General features: G+C 48.3%; 1 long non-coding RNA gene across 3 annotated transcripts; it reads left to right on the forward strand.

Moving 5' to 3' along the window:
• The first annotated feature begins 2,255 nt into the window (after positions 1-2,255).
• On the forward strand, positions 2,256-15,545 carry LOC125908727 (uncharacterized). 3 transcript variants are annotated; one of them, XR_007453417.1, is made up of 5 exons: positions 2,256-2,405; positions 2,918-2,967; positions 3,233-4,262; positions 4,476-4,898; positions 14,960-15,545. It is a non-coding gene; the product is annotated as an uncharacterized LOC125908727 (long non-coding RNA). The 3 variants fall into 3 exon arrangements; XR_007453415.1 differs by having other exon boundaries at positions 2,918-4,262; XR_007453416.1 differs by lacking the exon at positions 14,960-15,545 and adding an exon at positions 10,514-12,168 and having other exon boundaries at positions 2,918-4,262.
• The last annotated feature ends 4,723 nt before the right edge of the window (positions 15,546-20,268 follow it).

A 20,268-nucleotide genomic window follows, 5' to 3' on the forward strand; every position in this document is an offset into this window, starting at 1 on the left:
CTCCAAGGTGACCTAAAAAGCCCAGCCAAGCTTTGAGGTCTCAAAGCTTCCAGAGTTTCAAGTTGCATTTTAGTAATGTTTCTCAAAGTGTGAGCCACAAGCAACAAAATAAAAGACGAATTAAATGTCATCAAAATCTAAAACTTCTATGCCTCAAGGGTCATCGAGAAAGTAAAAAGACAACCCCAAAAAATGAGAGGAAATTGTTGCAAATCACTTGTCTGATAAGAGATTTACCTAGAATATATAAAGAATTCCTACAACTCAATAAAAAAAAACAAAACCCAATTTAAAAATGAGCAAGGGGCACTTGGGTGGCTCAGTTGGTTAAGCATCTGTTGATTTCGGCTCATGTCATGATCTCATGTGTGAGATTGAGCCCTTAGTTGGTCTCTGCACTGACAGTGCAGAGCCTATTTGGGATTTGCTCTCTCTCTCTCTGTCCCTCTCTCTCTGCCCCTTCCCTGCTCGAGTGCACATGCATGCTCTCTCTCTCTCTCATTTAAGTAAAATAAAAATGGGCAAAAAATCAAATCGACATTTCTCCAAAAAAGATATAGAAATGGCCAATAAGTGCATGAAAAGCTACTCAACAACATTAACCACCATGGAAATAGAATCAAAAAAACAATGAGGGGTGCCTGGGTAGCTCAGTCCGTGAGCCAACTCTTGATCTCTCAGGTAGTGAGTCCAAGCCCCACATTGGGTGTAGACCTTGCTTAAAAAAATAAACATTAAAAAAATTTTAAGGGGCACCTGGCTGGCTCAGCCAGTGGAGCGTGCAACTCTTGATATTGGGGTCATGAGTTTGAGCCCCGAGTTGGGTACAGAGATCACATAAAAAAATAAAATCTTTCAAAGAAACTTTTTTAAATGAAATTTCACTATATACCCATTAGAATGGCTAAAATCAAAAACACATATAATAATTAGGATCAATGAGGATATGGAAAAATTAGAACTCTCATACATAAAAGATCAAACAGTGAACCCATGACTCAGCAATTCCACTCCTAGGTATATACAAGTAAAACCTTGGTTTGCGAGCATAATTTGTTCCAGAAACCTGCTTGTAATCAAAAGCACTTGTATATCAAAGCGAATTTCAAGAACCATTGGCTCAGTTGTGATCATGTGACGTTGGGCGTCACGTACTACTCATATTGCAAGACATGGCTTGTTTATCAAGTTAAAATTTATTAGAAATGTTTGTTCATCTTGCAGCACACTGGCAGAACAAGTTACTCGCAATCCAAGGTTTTACTGTATGTACCCAAGTGTGTCCATACAAAACCTTGCACACGAATGTTTATAGAAGCACTACGCAATAGCCAGAAGGTAGGCACAACCCAAATGTCCATCAGTTGATGATGAATGGATAAAATGTGTATCTGTACAATGGAATATTATTCAGTCATAAAAAGGAATGAGGTAGTGGTTGGTGCTACAACATGAATGAACTTTGAAATCATTACGCTAAGTGAAAGAAGCCAGCCACCAAAACCCATATACGTACAATTCCATTTATATGAACTGTCCAAAATAAGCAAATCTATACAGACAGAAAGTAGATTCGTGGCTGCCTTAGAGCTGGAGTAGGGGTGGAGGGAAGTTGGAAAAAGATGGGGAATAGTTGCTAACGGGTTCGGCGTTTCTTTTAGGAGTGCTATAGACACTAAAAATAGTGATTAGACCAAAAAAAAAAGACATTAAATTGTATACTTTAAGTGGGTGAACTGTGGGGTATGTGCAATATATCTCAACAAAACTGTTATTTTTATTTTAAAAAGTGTGAACTCCTACCACCTGTTCCAGAATTACCAGACTGCCTGTATATCAGAATCTATCAGATAGAATTCTATCAGATTGCAAGAATCTTTGGTAGGCAGGACCCAGCTCTGTATTTTCTCGGAGAACACTGAATGAAGTTCAATGTAACACGATGCCCTTACAAGACAGTGATTCAGAGCCTTGTGGCCCCCAGGCTTCCTGAAATGAATAAAATGGAAGGTCTGTAACTCACTCTGAGAGGGCAAAGGCCTGGGGGTTGAGTAGGGGGGAGAACTGAAATCCCTGTCCTGAAGTTCTTTATTAATTGCTTCTTTCCCCAAGTCTAAACCCCGTATTGTCAGAAAAAAATCTGACATCAGAAAGGGGAAGAAGGTGTGGGGGAAGGGAGAGGAAGACTTCCTTCCCCGCCCCCCCCCCCCACCCGCCCCTACCTTCAGGCTCCCAGCCACTGCTGTGAAGAGCTCTTGAAGGAAATGAGCTGTTTGTTTGAGTTTGTGTCTGCAACAGAAACATTTGCCAATCACTTGTGGTTTTTCAAGAACCTGGGAGCTGCTTGCGAACCATTTCTGGAGATCCACTTATGTTCACCTTCGTTATCGGCAGATAAAGGAGCTGTAAGTCAGCATTTACGACACCTGAGACCAGAGAGCTGGCACTAAGATATCAGCCTTTAAGGGTCTAGGGGTTGATTTACACACTGTCCCTTCTTGGATTTTCCGCCTTTGTGCCAGATGTTTTTCTATTTGCACCATCACCTGTATGATGGATGAGGTATAAACATGGAACAGTCAAGCTTTCCCCAGCTTAATGCTAAAGTGAAAGATTTTCTGGGGTGGGTTCAGAAACTATTAGCTGAAATGGTGTTGTGAGTTGTCTGTGTACTTCTTTATCTGTGTTAATATCCCATAGGACTGTCTGCTTCTAGCTGAGATTTTCAGACCTGGGCATTCATAAGAATCATCTGGGAACTTTCTGACGCAGGACTGAAGCCACCCCTAGGAATCTGCATTTTAATAGCAAGTGACTCAGATGTATAGACCACATGTGGGAAAAGTGATCTGAATTCTACCTTTTGTCTTTTCCCCTCCTGGCCCTTCCTCTTCCTCCCCTCCTTCCTCAAACCCAGGACTTGAAATAGAAGAAACCCTGCAAAGCCAATGCTCCAAAGATAAAAAGGTATGACTCTTAAGACCTCACGATGTTGGAACAAATCAGGCTATGACATGTAATCAGATGAAAGAGTTCCACCTTGATTCATGTGAAATGCTTCATCCTCAACACCTCGGTGACAAGTGGGGCGGGGTGCACCTACGAAGTACGATACTGTAATGCTCGGAAAACAAATTAATGAGAGCTTAATTAGGAGGTAATTGCCCAGTTACTTGCAGATGGAAGCAGTTCTTCCTAACTGTAATTTTGGTTGTTGATGTTTTCCTTCTAGACAGGGACCTGTCGGTAGACTCAGCCCTGGCTTCTCCATCTTGCCCAAAGAGTACAGAGCAGTTGTTCCAAGAAACCAGTGGGGCCCAGGTCAGCATACTCTTTCTTTGGCTTCTGTGCCAGCCCCTGCAGGAAGCATGGGTTGGTTATAACCAGATTAGGGCAACTGGGACCCAGTCCCCTCTATTTTTCTAAGTCACTAGCATCTCCCCCAGGAGAAATGAGGAACTGATCCAGGGGTGGAAGGAATAATCGTTCCTCCGCACGAACAGTGACCAGGCTCACAGAGCCCACGCAGTCCTATCTTATTCGTGGCTGCCAGCCCCCCCCCCCCCACCCCCCCATGGAAACCTCGCCTACCTTCACAGGCGGTGCTTTGTGGAGACCACCCTGGCTCACTGTCCTCTTCACCCTCCTGCTACATGACTGCACTCTTCTCAGCCCGAGAGGGTTGTCAGGGCTTCTTCCAGTCCCGAAAACCTTGGATTCTGTCATCCTAAGGAATCCCAAACTGGATCATTCAGCGACTAGCTCTCTTTCCTCTTCACCTCCAAGCTTGATTGACTAGGGAGAAAAATCTGGCTTCCTACCCCCTGACTCCATAATCCAAATACACTTATCTGAGGCCTGTGGTTGTCCTCGGCCTGCTAGGAAGATTAGGGGGTTAGTATTGTGCCAGGAGCAGTGCCAAGTGCTCCATGAGTATTCTCATTCCTTCCTCCCAACCATCCTTTGAGGCAATAGTTCTCTCCCATTTTACAGGTGAGAACATCAAGCGTCAGGTCAAGTCACATGCCCCAGGTTATGTAGCTCTTAGCAGCAGACCCAGGACATGTTCCCAGGCCCCTCTGCAGCCGAAACTTGTACAACCAAAATACCTTAGCTGGCTCCCAAGGAGCAATCAGACTCCAACAGATGGGAGCAACTTGAGTAAATTAAACCCAAGGAAAGAAACGTCCCCTCCCTGCTCTTCTGAACCAAACTGCTGTGAATTGCCTCGCAACTGACTGGAAAGCCTGCTAGGCTCACAAGTAAGTTACAGACCTGTTCCAGGGGCTGGTATATCGAGTGATTGGGAGAAAAGGAGGAATGTGTTCAAGGTCATAAGATGATGGGGGAGGGGGGGGAGCAAAAGTCTCTAAATACTGGTGACCTCTCAAGCTAGCTGGCTCTGAAAGGTAAGGCAGGACCTGGCAAGCACAGACTCTGTAGTCCTAATCATGGCTCTGCCGCCTATCCCCCAGGAATAGAACTCAGAGAACACCCTGTCCTGCCTGCCCCTGGAGAGACAGGAAGCAAAGCTGCGGTTTACCAAGTCCTGCTGGAGGGAGTAGAGAGTCGGCTTCCTCCTGGGCTCAGAGACTCCTGCAGAATTATTTCCAGAACCTTCCTCAGCCCAGCTGCCTGCATGCTACCAGTCCTCACAGTGGAATTTGCTGTTCCTATGACAACACTCCTGCCGGCTCCCTCCCCCAGCTCACCTACATCCCTGTGACCTCATGGAAAGGCACATTCTCGGGCATCCAGACCAGATAAGGAGGGTTTTGCAGTCTCTCTGGAAGCATGGTGGTTAAGAGCACATGTTTTGGAGTCAACATACCTGAATACTGCTGTTTGGTCAAGCCATTTAATCTCTCATTGTCTCAGTTTCCTCATCTGAAAACGGGGTGAGTAGTAATACGTATCTCATAGGGTGTTTTCCAGGAATAAGTGAGAAAACATTTGTAAGGAACACATGGTTCCTAGTCCACAGAAAGAGGTAGTTTATAATGTTATTTGTATTTTTGCTTCTAAGTGTTAGGTTCCCAAGCCCCACCTCAGCATCCTAGTTTCCCTAATGCCATTTCAAGTCAAAGAATCTTACAACTGGAAGAGACCCTATGGGCCTGCGTGACTCAGTCGGTTGAGCCTCTGACTCTTGATTTCAGCTCAGGTCATGATCCCAGGGTTATGGGATCAAGTCCCATGTCAGCTTCCATGCTCAACATGGAGCCTGCTTGGGATTCTCTCTCTTTCTTCCTCTGCCCCTCTCCCCCTTTCCTCCACTCACGCACTCTCTCTCTCAATCTCTCTCTAAAATAAAATTTTAAAAAAGAAAAAGAAAGAGACCCTAGAAGTCACCTAACATAAGTATTTTTTCTTTATGCAATTTTCATATATATCTCTAAGAATGAAATAAAACCAGTAAAGAACTTAGCACCTGCCCGGGATATGTTTAATAAGTGTTAGGGTGTGTGATAGTTAAGGTTATAGGTCAACTTGACTGGATCATATGATGCCCAGACATCTGGTTAAACATTATTTCTGGGTGTGTCTATGATGAGAGTGTTTCCAGAAGAGAGTAGCATTTGAATGGGTCAACTGAGTAAAGTGGATTGTGGATTAGGTGGGCATCCTTCAATTCATTGAGGGCTTGCACAGAACACAGAAATGAAGAAAGGTTGAATTTGCTCTCTGCCTGAATGTGTGAGTTGGGACACTGATCTTCTCCTGACCACAGCACTCCTGGTTCTCAGGGCCACCTGGGTGGCTCAGTTGGGTAAGCATCTCACTTCAACTCAGGTCATGATCTCATGGCTCGTGAGTTTGAGCCCCATGTCAGGCTCTGTGCTGACAGCTCAGAGCCTAGAGTCTGCTTCAGATTCTGTGTCTCCCTCTCTCTCTGCCCCTCCCCTACTCATGCTCTGTCTCTGTCTCTGTCTCTCAAAAATAAACAAACATTTTTAAAAAATCTTTTTTAAAGAGAAGAGCCAGAAAACAATTAGAGAATAGTCGAGGGCCTAACTGTGTGGTATCTTCTGTGTTCTTAGATGGGACTATTACCACAGCTGAACAGAGGAAAGAGATTCTCTCCCTTTTTACAAATGACCCAGAAGAGACATATTCAAATAGTGTTGGCTTTTAAAGAATAAGGATATGTGCTTATGTTGAAGATCGTCTCATCACTCAAAAAGCCTTTAAATTACTTTAATGGCTTCAGTATTGGCAAATACTGGGCCTCAAATGTTGGGGTAGGATGTTTGGGAAATAGCCAAATGCCATTCAAACTCAAGTCTGGTGGAAAAATGTAATCTCTAGCTGCATTAAAATGGAGCTATGACAGAATGAGGAATGACAGTGGGGTGAGGACACCAGTTTCTTCCATGTGGCCCCTGAGCCAATTCTGAAGGCATTTCCAGAGAGGACTCAATTCCCCCTGTGCCCTTCCTCACCTGCACCCACCCTCTGGGTCTGCTCTCCTCCCCCGGGAGAGAGAAGCTGAGAGAAGTCTGAGGCACAGAGTCACTTCTAGTCTCCACTAACCCATATGTCCTAGGGACCCTTCCCTGGGAGGTCTCAGCCATTAAGCAAAGATCTACATTCTCACTTCCTCCTCCTTTCCCTCCATCCTCCCTCCCTGATGTGAGGAGACCACAGAACTTACTAGGGGGGTGCACCCCCGACCCCCCGGCACACGAGTGGATGTTTATTTCCCACTGAGAAGAGCTGCACACAGACCTGACTCCTATAGCTCCCACACTTGTTCCCACAAGTTTCTAATCCACATTCATGGCGGTTCTGTTAATGTGCCAGGCATTATGTTGGCTCCTGTCAAGGACATAAAAGCATCAGACCCCATCTCTGACCTCAACCAGGTGGGAGAGGGGATAAACTGCAGACGTTTAACAGTAAGATCTTTAAAATGCCATTGTAGACAATGGAAGCAGACACGGTATAAGTTCGCTATTTTTTTGGTAATTCTACACGGCACTAAAAGCCAGAGAGCAGAGAACTTATGCATGCTAGAGGCTAGAGTAATGAGGAAAGACTTCTTGGAGGAGGAGGCCTCTAACTAGAGTCTTGAGAGACAGAGAGGATTTCGGGGGGGCTGAAGAGGAGAGGAAATATGAGGAGCAGAAGACAGTGCTGGGAAGGCGAACCTATGGTCAGGATTGGTCTGTGTGTGACGCTGGCACATCTCGGGTGAGCCATCTCGGGTGCACTGGTATTGCAGTCTGGTCATTCTTTTCAGGTGTCTTGGCCAAGACCTGAACTTGATCATCAGGCAGAGACTTCTTCCTCCCAGATATTCAGACCTAATGATTCTGTATTAGTAAGAACTCTTTTGGTTGCAAGTGACAGAGACTCAACACTAACTTAAGTAGAAGGGGCTTTGTCTCTTAGAACTAGAAAATCCAGGGATGGAAGTACGTTAGCTTGCAAGATGGTCAGGGCACAGCTGCCTCTAGGGGCTCTGATATTATTTTACGGCTCTGTTTTCTCTCCCTTTTTCTACTCTACTAAGAACCACTTTATAGGCTGGCTCTCATGGCAAGGCAGGGAAATGGCTGTCCAGGGCCTGAGATTCACATTCTCTGAGGTTATCAACCCCAGTGGAAAGAGTAGAAGTTTCCCTCCTATTCCCTCTTCATACCCCCTTGTCTGGATCCCTGACAAACGAGGTAAAAGAGGTTCACTGACAGAGTCCCAAAGTTGGCTGTCCTGTGGGGAATACCTGTGCTGTTTGGGGTGCCCCCAAAAGGCTGAAAGGACAGTATGGGGGAGAAGGCAAGGCTGTGCTACATTGTTCTGGAAAACCCCGTTCCCTGTTATGGACTTCACAGGTAGAGACATGTCCCCACTTCTTCCCATCCCTAATAGCTAGACTCTTTTCATAGGAAAACAAATGGTTAATTGCTAGGAAGGCTTGTGTAGGGACAACAGGTATCTATCACAGGACACTGCAGCAGGGTTAGTAACTGGATAAACATCCAAAGGGATGTAGGTGTTTCAGGAGCGGGGTCTAGCTCAGAAGACTGGGTTACGCTGGTATGCCTTTATACCATGGAAAATTCAAGAAATGGATTTGGTGATGAGCAGAACAGAATCCTTGCTGCAGGCCAGAACTCACTTAAAGGGCTTGGGTGGCAGCTTCAGGACTGTAGGACTGTAGAGCAAGGACACAGTAGGTGTCATACTCAGGAAGAGCAAAATCTCAGAGCCTAAGGCTGCCCTGGACTCAATATTGGGTGGGAATTGAAGGCATTTCTACACTGCTCATTCTCTGCTTTTGAATTCTCAGTAGGCAGCATGCTCTGGAGGCCCCAGGATAAGGGAGCAGCAGCTACCAGTCACTTCGGATCAGAATCATAGAGGAAGAAAGCGAGAGGAGACCTAGGGCAGTGCTGTCCAAAAGACCTTTCTGTATTCACGGAAGTATTCTGTATCTGCAATTCCCATTATGGGAGCCACATAAGGCTACTGAGCACTTACGGTGTGGCTAGTGCAACTGAGAAATTGAATTTTTGATTTTATTTAATTGAAATGAGTTTACATTTCAATGGCCACCTCTGGCTAGTGGCTATGGACTAGATACTAAGTCTTAGAGAACATCCTTCCTCCATGCACCTCCAGGGCTTGGAAGGGAAAAAGGCAGGATAACTTGGAATGGAACATCCCAGTGAACGATCTACGTCAGGAAAGGCAGATGGCGCAGAATTGGGAAATGAGGAAGACCCCTGGTGTCAGCCTCCTTCCTAGACACAGACATCAGTTGCCTGAACTCTGGCAACTGTCACCTAGCCTCTCCCCCTGAGAGCCACTGCCTCTGAAAAGAACCTCCTAAAAGGTCATCTGAGGCTACCAGGTGGCTCCAAAGCCACAATCCAGTGAGGAAGGAAGTAACTTCCACACCTCGCAATAGACCCATAGGGAACACCCTCCCCCCATGATATGGGAGACCCCATATCCCACGACTCTTCCCCCACTATGGAAAGTATCTCATGCTATGCCTGAGGACCCCATTAATGGTCAGGTCCCTAAGGGTTTTCAGTTCCACATGTGTTGACTGAATGCTTTGCAGATCATCAGAGGAAAAGCTGAACTTAAATAATTTCCTGTCCAAGAACAATCTGTCACCTAACACAGTAGGAAACCATCCAAGCTAGCCAGCAGAGTGACATGGCCCCACCCACAGCCTCCAGCCTAGAAAGGGATCTGGGCTAGCAGGACAGTCAGGGACTAGGTGAAAGAGTCCTGATAACCCAGAAGAGACCTAAATGAGCCCTGCAAATTAACAGCAAGGCACAGGCCCAAGACCAAAAGGAGAAAATGAGCTGGTGGGAAAGGCAGACAGTTAATCAGGTGGAGACTTGTCTTCCCACTGAACTCAGATCACAGCTTTGCCCAGCTACCAGAAGCCAGGCCAGGGCACTGGGTAGATTCAGGCAGGGCTGCAGGAGCACCAGCAGAGGTGGATGGATGGCAAAGTGGACTACATGCCAGGCTTATGCCAAGTTGGCTCCTTTCTGTGCACTTTCCATGCTATTCCATGACTCCGCTTCACGCTTCCTCCAGCTTACAGACCATCCCCAGAAGTCAGACCTTGACCAACTCCCCAGCTGTGAGGAGGGTGAAGGCAGGAAGCCCTGGGCTTGCTCTGGCCCAGGAGGGACTTGAAACAAATTCTGGGCCTTTTCTGGCCATAGTTTCCGCATCTATTTGGGGTGTCCTTTTTTAAAATATAAATTAAGCTTGCATGCATATTCATTGCAACATTATTTGCAATACCCAAGAGGTGGAAACAACTCAAATGTTCATCCATAGAAAAATGGATAAAGAAAATGTGGTCTAAAAACAAAAAAAAAAAAAAAGAAAGAAAGAAAAGAAAATGTGGTCTATATACACAATGGAGTATTATTCAACCTCTAAAGAAGAAGGAAATCATGTTACATGATACAATGTGGATGGACCTTGAAGACATTATGCCAAGTGAAATGAGACAAATGTTGCATGCTTCCATTTACATGCGGTATCTAAAGTTAAGTGAAATTCATAGATACAGAAAGTAGCATGGTGGTTGCCAGGGGCTGTGGGGCGGGAGAAATAAGGAGTTGTTCGATGATTATAGAGTTAGTTCTGCAAGACGAAAAAGCTCTAGGGATTTGTTGCACAAATCTAACCAATTCACAAATGTGAATATGGTTAACACTGCTGGACGGTACATTAACAGTAGTTAAGATGGTAAATTTAGTCACGTGTTTTTAAGCCGAAATCAAGGGTCAGACGCTCAACCAATGGAGCCACCCAGGCACCCCTATCGTTGTAACTTTAAACAGCATGCTTAAAGCTCGCTTGGTTTTTGGTTGGGTCCATGTTCCGCAGTCTCCTTGCTCAGTGAAATGCGTTCATCACCTGGCTTTCCACAGAGATGTCCCCTTCGGCCCCCAACTTCTGCCAGCTGTATTTCTACATTTATATTGTTGCGGTTGATAGCATTGAATTCCATCTTTCTCTTTCACAGTCGATTGATTCCAGAAGTTGAAAACTAACCCACCACGCTTACATAATTGTGACTCTGTGGGTATGGTTATCTCAGTGTGGCAACGCTACATTACGCACCCCGTGGGTCCGCTGTCACAATGGAGAGGACCTTCGAAAGGCACGGAGGACAGCTGGTTGGGTGTTTGGTGCATAGGAGGGCGCGGAACATGATGGGTTCCCACACTTGAGCAAATGTGTCATTTTTTGCGGATTCCTCACAGTTAAAACAACAATCAAATAAGGGCAGAGATCATGGAGTCCACCATCCTACAGGAACTAAACTGTTGCCAAAATGGGAAGGTCCCCTGTGATCCACCCAAATAAAATCTTCCCACCCGCCAGCCTGCACGACCTCTATAATTAGCAATTCGCTCCTTTGCATTAAGCAAAGCCCTCAACGTGGTGTCATCTAATATGCAAATATTTCTGGGAGGGCTGCCACACTAAGTGGCTGACAGCTAGGTGCCATCCAGTCTTATCAGATAGCCGCTTTCCTGTGTGTCCGGAAGGGCGAGCCCGAGTTGGCTCTGATAAGCGCGGCCCGAGCAGACGCTGTGGCCTGAGCCTGCCCTCCCTAGAAACTGGAGTGGGTGATGGCTGAGCTCCCCTCACGTTATAGCTCCCACTCTCACCGGTGACCCAAGCAGCTCTCCCAGGCCTGGGAGGCTGGTGTCAGGTAGCAGTGGAGGAACCTGAGGTACCACCGTGGCTCCAGCTGTTCCACCTCCCAACCCAGGCCCGGGCCTCCACCTGCCCCGAGCCAGTACGGGAAAGGAGGGGACAGATAGAAAGATAACCAGGGAAAGAAGGCTGAGGCTCCCGGGTGGCTCCAGGGAAAACCTGAAGGGGCGTTGGAAAAGAAGTCAAGGGGGGGGGGGGGCCCTGCCTGTCTCAAAATTCTGGGGTTGGCCTAAACCGAGGAACGCTCTCTCCACTCCCCGTTTTTCCGTCCTAGCTGGCGCAAGAATGATTTGCTTCGTGTCTGACTCCACCATATGCTGCAAGCTCCCTGAGGGCAGGGCCTGCCCCGTCTTGTCTCCACATGTCTTATCCCCAGCACAGTACACAGCGGGTTGTGTGTGTGTCCAGCCAACGTGTGCTGACGGAATGGAGCATGAGCCCTATGCTCTTTGGTTTGCAAATGCCCTTCTCCCCAGCAGATCTAGAACTTATTTTTCACTGTCCTTGTGCATCCGGGCAGTGTTAGCTCGTTACATGTGGGTTGAATCCATTTGAAACGTTAAGAATTAAAAGGAAAGGATTGCCTCTTTGGCCAGTGCAAGGGTCTTCTGGGTTGCTTTATGGCGTGCATGTAGCATAGTGTATCAGACTTCTTGCAGCCCAAGGTTCCCTATTAAGAGAAGGAGTGACCCACCTGCCAGGAAAAGTGGCTTTTTGGTGTCCATTTGGCAGTATTTACAATATTCTTTAAAAAAAAAAAATTTAGGGGCGCCTGGGTGGCTTGGTCGGTTGAGTGTCCGACTTCGGCTCAGGTCACGATCTCACCGTCCGTGAGTTCGAGCCCCGTGTCGGGCTCTGTGCTGACAGCTCGGAGCCTGGAGCCTGTTTCAGATTCTGTGTCTCCCTCTCTCTCTGCCCCTCCCCTGTTCATGCTCTGTCTCTCTCTGTCTCAAAAATAAAAATTTTAAAAAAAATTAAAAAAAATTTTTTAATGTTTATTTATTTATTTATTTATTTATTTTTGAGAGAGAGAGAGAGAGAGAGAGAGAGAGAGACAGAGACAGAGCACAATTGGGGAAGGGCAGAGAGAGAGAGAGAGAGAGAGGGAGAGAGAGAGAGGGAGACACAGAATCCAAAACAGGCTCCAGGCTCCGAGCTGTCAGCACAGAGCCTGACGTGGGGCTTGAACTCACAGACCAGGAGTTGAAGCCGGACCCTCAACTGACCGAGCCACCCAGGTGCCCCAACAGTATTTACAGTACTAATGGATATCCCTCAGACCTGTGGGAAATGATGTCTATACAAGATTTTTCACTGCAGCTTTGTTTGAAATAGCAAAAGGCTGGAAACAACCTAAATGTCCCATCCATTGAGATGTAGTTAGTAGACGGTGGTACTTCCATATGGTGGAATCTGATGCAGCCATAAAACAGAGAGGAAGCCCTTTATGTACTGATATGAAACACTCTCCAAGATATATTGTCAAAACTGAGGGAAGTAAGACTCAGAACAGTGTTTGTGGAAGAAAAAATAATATGTGCATGCACGGTTACTCATTATATAAAAATGTTTCTGGAAAGAAACATAAGAACCTGGTAACATCGGTTGTGGGAAAGAAGGCGGTGTGGGGGGGCGGTTTGGGGACCCGGTAGAAGGGAAACATCACTGCGTACCCTTCTCTGCCTTTTGAATTTTAAATCATGTAACTGTAACTTATTTGTAAATGTAAATACAATTACACTTTTATTTTTTAAATTATTTATGTTATTTATTTATTTGAGAGAGAGAAAGAGAGTACAAGTTGGGGAGGGCCAGAGAGAGAGGGCCGGGGGGGAATCCCAAGCAGGCTCCGCACCGTGCAGAGCTGGACTCAGGGCTTGAACCCATGAACGGCGAGATCATGACCTGAGCCGAAACCAAGACTTGAACCCTTAACCGAGTGAGCCACCCAGGCACCCCTACAAGTACATTTTTGAATAAATAATAACAAATGCCTCTTGTATGTCAGGCTATATCTTTCAAATCCATTTTGTAGTTTTAGCACAACTCCGTGAAACACATAACATAATCCCCATTTTCCAAATGAGACAGTTGAGACTTGGAGAAATAAAGCACATACCTCAGTTCCCACAGACATAAAATAGGGGAGCTGGGATTTAACAGGAAATTCAGGCCGGCTTCGAGCCCCTGTGCTTCCGTCTCGGGGCCCAACTGCTTCCTGTCTAGTTTTCCTTCTCCCAGCAATGGGTGCTTTATCCCAGGGGGGCCATTTGTAAGCCCACTAAAGAGCTGACTCAAGGAAGGCCCTGCTTAGGCACAGCAGAGTCCTAAACAGGGAGGTTCTGGGAGCTTGTATGAGGCTGTGTGTGTGTGTGTGTGTGTGTGTGTAAGAGACTATTATGGGTGTATGTGGGCATGTGTGAATGTGTGCACATACGTGAGCGTGCAAGCCTTGTGTGTGTGAGCATGCGACTGTGTGTGACTTGTAAAGTGTGTATGTGAACGTGTGAACGTGTGTGAGTGACTGTGGAAAGCGTGTGGTTGTGTGTGAGTGTGACTGTGTGAACAGTTATGAGTGTGTAAAGAGCATGTGGTTGTATGTGAATGTGTGTACGTGCGACCGTGTAAAGCCACATGTGTGTGAGTGATTGTACGGAGGGAGGCCCGGGAGGCGTGATGGGGGGGAAACCAGTCACTGAGGTGGGCAGAAAGCTGAGGGGACCGTTGAATGGGAGCCTCTGTGGGGAGCGGGAGGGGAAGGCAGGGCAGGGGCTGGGCCAGTCTGGGTGGAGCTGAGGGGAGAGGCTGGGAGAGAAGGCCCCACGGCAGCCCAGCCGGCCAGATGGCTACAGGAGCTACCATGCCCCGGGGGGGCTGCAAGTCTCCACTGCACTCCTCAAGCCAGGGACCCAGGAAGCAACATCCCTACCCCAACATTCCACCTGGGCCCACCTAACCGGGTGAGACCCAGCAGGGACAGTCACTAAGTGGGTGGGATAACTTGGGTGCAGCTGGAGGTACAGCTGAGAGAGTCCATGTGTGTGTGGACTTCTGCTTCCCTCTGTCCTCCATGCCCCGTAAGTTGTCACTCCCGCGCCCAAAGCTAGAGCTGCAGAGACAGACAGGCCCCCTGCCTCCACCCTGGTCAGACTGCAGGGAGGGCATGAGGCCGGGGAGGGGAGGAGAGGGGAGAGGGGGATGAGTCTGGGAAGGGTGGAGGGACTGGAGGGAAAGGGGGATGTTCTAAGAACAGGTTTGGTGTGGCTGTGTACAAACTGCAGTGCCCTGAGGGCTGAGTGATTGCACTGCTGGCTGCTTCCTCCCCATCCTGCTGGAGCACCTGGCACCCTCCATGCCTCGGCTTGGCCAGATGTGCCAGACTGCATTGGGTCCAGATGTTGATGTGGCAGTCCAGCCTCTATCCTGACCATTGCTGCCACTGTGTGTGTGTGTGTGTGTGTGTGTGTGTGTGTGTGTGTGTATACACTATGTAAGCAAGTGAAAGGGGTCCTGACGAGAGATTTTCTTGCCCCTGGAGCTGAGGGAAACATCACCTCCTCTTGATGGTCTTAAAAAAGCCTGGGTCTCCAGGGAAGGGCACTGTTATGGGCTGAATTTTGTCCCCCCAAAGATGTTGAAGTCCTAACCCTCAGTACCTGTCAATGTGACTTTATTTGGAAATAAGATCTTGGCAGATGTAATCCAACACAACTGGTATGCTAACAACGGGGAAATTTGGTTACAGACACCGACACGCGCACAGGAGGACACCACGTGAAGATCTGGCAGAGACAGGATGATGCATCTACAAGCCAAGGAGCCCTAAAGATTGCCAGCAAACTACCAGAAACTAGGCAAGAGGCATGGAACAGACTCTCCCTCACAGCCCTCAAAAGGAACCAACCCTATCAACATCTTGATCTCAGACTCCTAGCCTCCAGAAGCAGGAGACAATAAATGTCTGTTGTTCTGGGCCACCCAGTTTTGGGTGCTCTGTTACGGCAGGCCTGGGAAACTAAGACGGTCACTGGAACACGATGACCAAGCACGTGTACTTAACCTGAGACCCGAGTTTGACTTCCAGCTGTGGCATTTATTAGTTTTGCCCCTTTGGTCAAGACAACTGAGGGGCACCTAGGTGGTTCAGTTGGTTAAGCAGTTGACTTCATCTCAGGTCAGGATCTCGAGGTTCATGAGTTTGAGCCCCACGTCAGGCTCTGTGCTGACAGCTCAGAGCCTGGAGCCCGCTTCAGATTCTGCGTCTCTCCCTCTCTCTGCCCCTTCCCCACTCATGCTCTGTCTCTCTCTCAAAAATAAGTAAACATTAAAAAAAAAAAAAAAAGACAGTCGAGTCCTCTGAGCCTTCATTTCTTACACTTAACATGGGCCTGGCAGGAGCACAGCCCTCCTAGAGCTGTCATGAGGTTCGGGTTTGGCCCAGTGCTTGGCACCTGCCAGGGCTATTATTGCAATTAAGAACACACTTGTTTTTCAGGGTCTCTGTCAAAATTCCTGATGACAAAATTTTCTCCAACCTGCACAGAAAGTCCAAACATGAGAAGCCAGAAAAGGAAAACAGTAGAGAAAGTCATATTTGGGGAGAGCCTATTGTACCAGGCACGGTGTCGTGTGCTTTCCAGAAAAATCTAACTTTGAGCACTCGAAGACTTGGAAGTGTGAGACATGGGTCCGGGGAAGGGCCCACAGGAGGTGACGGAGGAGGAGGGGACATATCTGACATGGAAGCAAGGCAGGAGCCTCAAGAGGAAGGAACTCTCAGGCCCTGAGCTCCCCTCACCCTCTCCCCACCCAGGCTCGGGTGACCCGCTGGAGTGGGGAGGCACAGGGTGGGGGATGTGCAGACCACAGACATCACTCCAGCAGAGCCCCAGTCACCCAACCGCAATAATGCGTCTTTCTGCCCTGCTGGAGACAGAGGGTATTGTGTGCACCGGCTGCAGCCTGAGATGCACCCTCAGAAAGGGGGGATTGTCTCGGGCAACCTCCATGGCCTGGGGCTGCCGCCCTGCACGTCACAACAAACCCAGAGCAGGCAAAGGGACGGCCACTCTCCTGGGACAGGGCGCCTTTGAGACTCCAAGCTTCAAGACCCCATGGAGCCAGGGCAGACAAGGAAAGCAAGAGGTCTGGGACAAACTGGATCATTCAGAGCTGAGGGACCATTTTGAAGGCTCCCAGGGGGAGCCTCACAAAACCTACATTCAGAATGTGTGTTGGGAAAATCAACGGTTAAGTGCAGGGGATGTGGGGTCAGAGAGTCTATGTTCAAATCCCGACTGGCACATTTCCTGGCTAAGTGACACAAGGCAAAGCAAAAAAAATTACAGGTGAGACAGTAGCTCCCCTCACCCCCTAGACAGGGGGCTTGTAAGCATTCAGTAAATGGAAATCTGGTACTTTGATAGGCACCCAAGAATGATTAGCTATTATGAGGATTATTAATCTATATGGTCTCAAGTGAAATTAAAAATGCAAAATGCTTAGCACAAAGCCTAGTACCTAATAGTTGCTTAATAAATGTTGTTCCATGCTCTGCGTCCCTGACTCCTGTCTGAGAAGTCCCAGCTTTCTGCAGCTAGCAAGGCGGCCTCTTGAGAGGTGTCCCTTCTCCAGGAGCGAAAGGTGCTTAGTGAACCTGCCCAGAACCCCCATAGGCAAATTACCCGGTTTGGGGGCCAGCCCGGCCAGCCTGCAGGGAGCTTCTGTTTTGCAGGAGGGAGCTGGTAGCCAAGTGGAGGCGAGGAGGCTTCTCCTTTGCCTGCCTCTGCTTTGCCTCCCCATGAATTTACATCCTGTGTTCTTCCTGAGCCTCAACCCGGCCCAGTTCTCGGGAGATTATCTTTCCTCTACCTCACATCCAGGCGTCTGGAAGAGCCAACACCCTCACCCCAGTCAGCGGCCAGATGAGCTTCCAAAGGTTCAGGCCAGCCAGGCACAGCCCTCCCTGCCTCATTGCTCAGGACCCTGCAGGAATCGGGAGGGAATGTGCCTCCTGGGCCCATGCCCAGTCCTGACTGAGGCCAGGCTGAGGGCCTCTCCTCATCCCTCCCCCACAGACACACAGGGCTTTATAGTCAGATTATGCCATGGAAACTATGTACATGGCCTGCCCCGTTCACATGGCCTCCGCAGAAAAAATAACAGAGCCTTCTCTCTCTGCCAAGACCCACAGTACTAGCAGGCCTGAGCTACCAAAGCAGGCCTCTTGCGTGAAATAGGTCCCTGTGAAGATCTCAGGAGGACTTGTCTGGGGGTGCCCTCAGGCCACCCACCCTCCCTCGACCCATAGCCCTCTGCTTCTCTCTCCTCAGAGATCCAGAGAGCTCGGCTGGCCAGGAATAAGCAGCCTCATAAGGCAGTTTCCTTTTGAGAACAAATCTCATTTCCCTCTCTAGTATCTTCCTGAGCCCTGGGAGCCCCGCTCTGATCCTCCTCCAGGACCACCCCCCCACCCCCCGCCCATGGGATGAAGTCAACAGAGTCAACAGGACACGTCCATTCAGAGCCACCCCCACTCCACCGTTTTCTAGACCTCTGCTACCTAATATGGTAGCACTAGCTGCATGCGAAATTTAGATTTCAGGGTTACTTAACTAAACATTTTTAATTAAAAATTCAATTCCTCAGGTGCACTAGCCACATTTCAAGGGCTCAATTGCCACCTGAAGATAGTGACCACCATATCTGACAGTACAGATATGGAGCATTTCCAATACAGAGAATGTTCTATTGTAGAGCACTGCTCTGGACCGTGCTCTTGAATTCCCTGGTCAAAAGGTCACTAGCCCACTTGGGCCTGTGATGATGTCTTCCTTGGATCCGACTTCCCAACTCAGACCCTACCACCAAAGTGCACACCCCTACTCCTAAGGGTGGCCGAGGGGTGGGGGGCTGTGGATGGAGCTGGAACTCAAGAACTAGAGTCCAACGGCATGCTTGAGCTCTCTGAGGGTACAGGACAGAGCTGGGTGTAGGAAGACGGAGACCAGACCAGCTCTCCCTGTGCTGCCATATTCCCGTGCAGAACTCTAAGGACTCTGACAACTCTTATCTTCAAATCTGGCTTTCTGGGTCATTATGAAGGAATACTTTCATGATAGGAAGATAGAATATATTTTAGTTAACTGTTAAACTTTTTAAAATCTTCATCAGCTTGATTAAGATGTAAATCACACTCTATACAATTCTCCCATTTGAGGTCGAGACTTCAATGTTTTGTGTATGTATGTATGTATATCTCTCTAGATAGGTAGGTAGGTAGATAGATAGATCTAGAGAGAGAGAGAGTGTGTGTGTGTGTGTGTGTGTGTGCCCATGAGTGGGGCTAAGGAGCAGGGTGGGGGTGGGAGAGAGAGACAGAGAGAGAGAGAGAATCTCAAGCAGGGTCCATGCTCAGTAGAGCTCAACCATGAGATCATGACTTGAGCAGAAATCAAGAGTCGGATGTTCAACTGATTGTGCCACCCAGGTGCCCCTCAGTGGCTTTTGGTATGTTCACAGATATGTACAACCTTCACTGTGGTCATTTTTGAACATCTCATCACCTCAAAATGAAACTTCATATCCTTTAGCTATCACCCCCCAACTGTTAGACTTTTAATATTAGGTATATGGCGGGTGGCCCCCCACTGGCCTGCAAACGTGAGGGCAAGCTGTCTCCTTCTCACCAATATGGTCGGCTCCCATGAGGACCAGTGATACCTGTGTGCTCCCCCACGCCCCCCACCATACACACTGAACCTGCTGAGATGCCCACCACATAATAGGTCCCTAAATATTTGCTGGCTCTGCTGTTATTTTATTTTATTTTTTATGAGGGACGGTGAAAAAGAGTGTGAGGGGAAGGGGCAGAGAGAGATAGAGACACAGAATCCAGGCTGTGTCCAGGCTCCAAGCTATCAGCACAGAGCCCGATGCAGGGCTCGAACCCACGTTCTGTGAGACCATGACCTGAGCCAAAACTGGGTGCTCAACCGACTGAGCCACCCAGGTGCCTCTTGCTGTTATTGTTACAGTTGCTTTTCTGTGGACACGAAAGAAGCCCAGTGAATGGGGAGGGGTCTGGAAACCATGTTACGTGAGCTATCATGAGGGTGTTTAGCCTGGAGAAGTGGAGGATGGTAGGGGGATGGAGTAGGATAACTGCTCAAATCGACCATCATACAGGAAAGGGACTAGGAACACTGGGTCAAAGTTCCGGAAGCCACATGCATTTCCAGCTGGTGCAGGGGCTCAGCAATAACATGGGCAGGGCGCAGAGGTAGTGAGTGCTCTATTACAGAGCACACGCACACAGGGCCTAGAGGGCCACCTGTCTTGAATGCCATAATGTGGCCTCTTGCTCCGGATGAGGCTAGAGTGGGCCTCAAGGAGCTGTAACGTCTCTTCTATTTCTGGGATCCCGGGCCTGGAACTGCCACAAGACAAAGGCGCTTCCAAGAGACACAGAAGCAGGACCTGTAGACCTTTACTGTCTTTGTTTTCAACTTCTCACCAGTGGTGGGATTCAGGCTCCTCCTCTTCCCAGTTCAGAGTCTGGCCCCTACCCCTCCCACCTCCCTCTGCGAGCTTCAGAGCTGCAGGGGGGGGTGGGAGGTGGTGGGCGGAGAGGGCTGGCCTCCCCTCCCAGAGGCTGGGGTGTGTCCAAATGGAGAAGGTGACTGGGTCTGGCATGCAGAGTTGAGAGGCTAGCAAGTGAGCTGAGAATAATAAACACAAGAAAAAAACAGGTCCAAGCAGGCCTCAGAGAGGTTTCAGGAGCTAGAGTCCAGGCCACAGAACTGAACAAAGCACCCTGAGTCAAGCCAGACAGGAGACCACACTGTTCTAGAATAGGGAATAGGGGCCAGACCTGGACTGGGCTTGTACTTGTTATCCCTGACATGCAAACCAGGGCGTGAGGGGAGAGCAGGCTCCATATACGGGGTCGGGTGGGTCAACCTGTGGTGATTCTAGGGACCAATAAAGAAAAAGTTTACATGTCTTTGGCGCAACTCAGAAGAATGCTTGGCTTCTCCAGATTTATCACAAGAT

Source organism: Panthera uncia, assembly GCF_023721935.1.
Source record: "Panthera uncia isolate 11264 chromosome B3 unlocalized genomic scaffold, Puncia_PCG_1.0 HiC_scaffold_1, whole genome shotgun sequence".
Classification (NCBI taxonomy): Eukaryota; Metazoa; Chordata; class Mammalia; order Carnivora; family Felidae; genus Panthera; species Panthera uncia.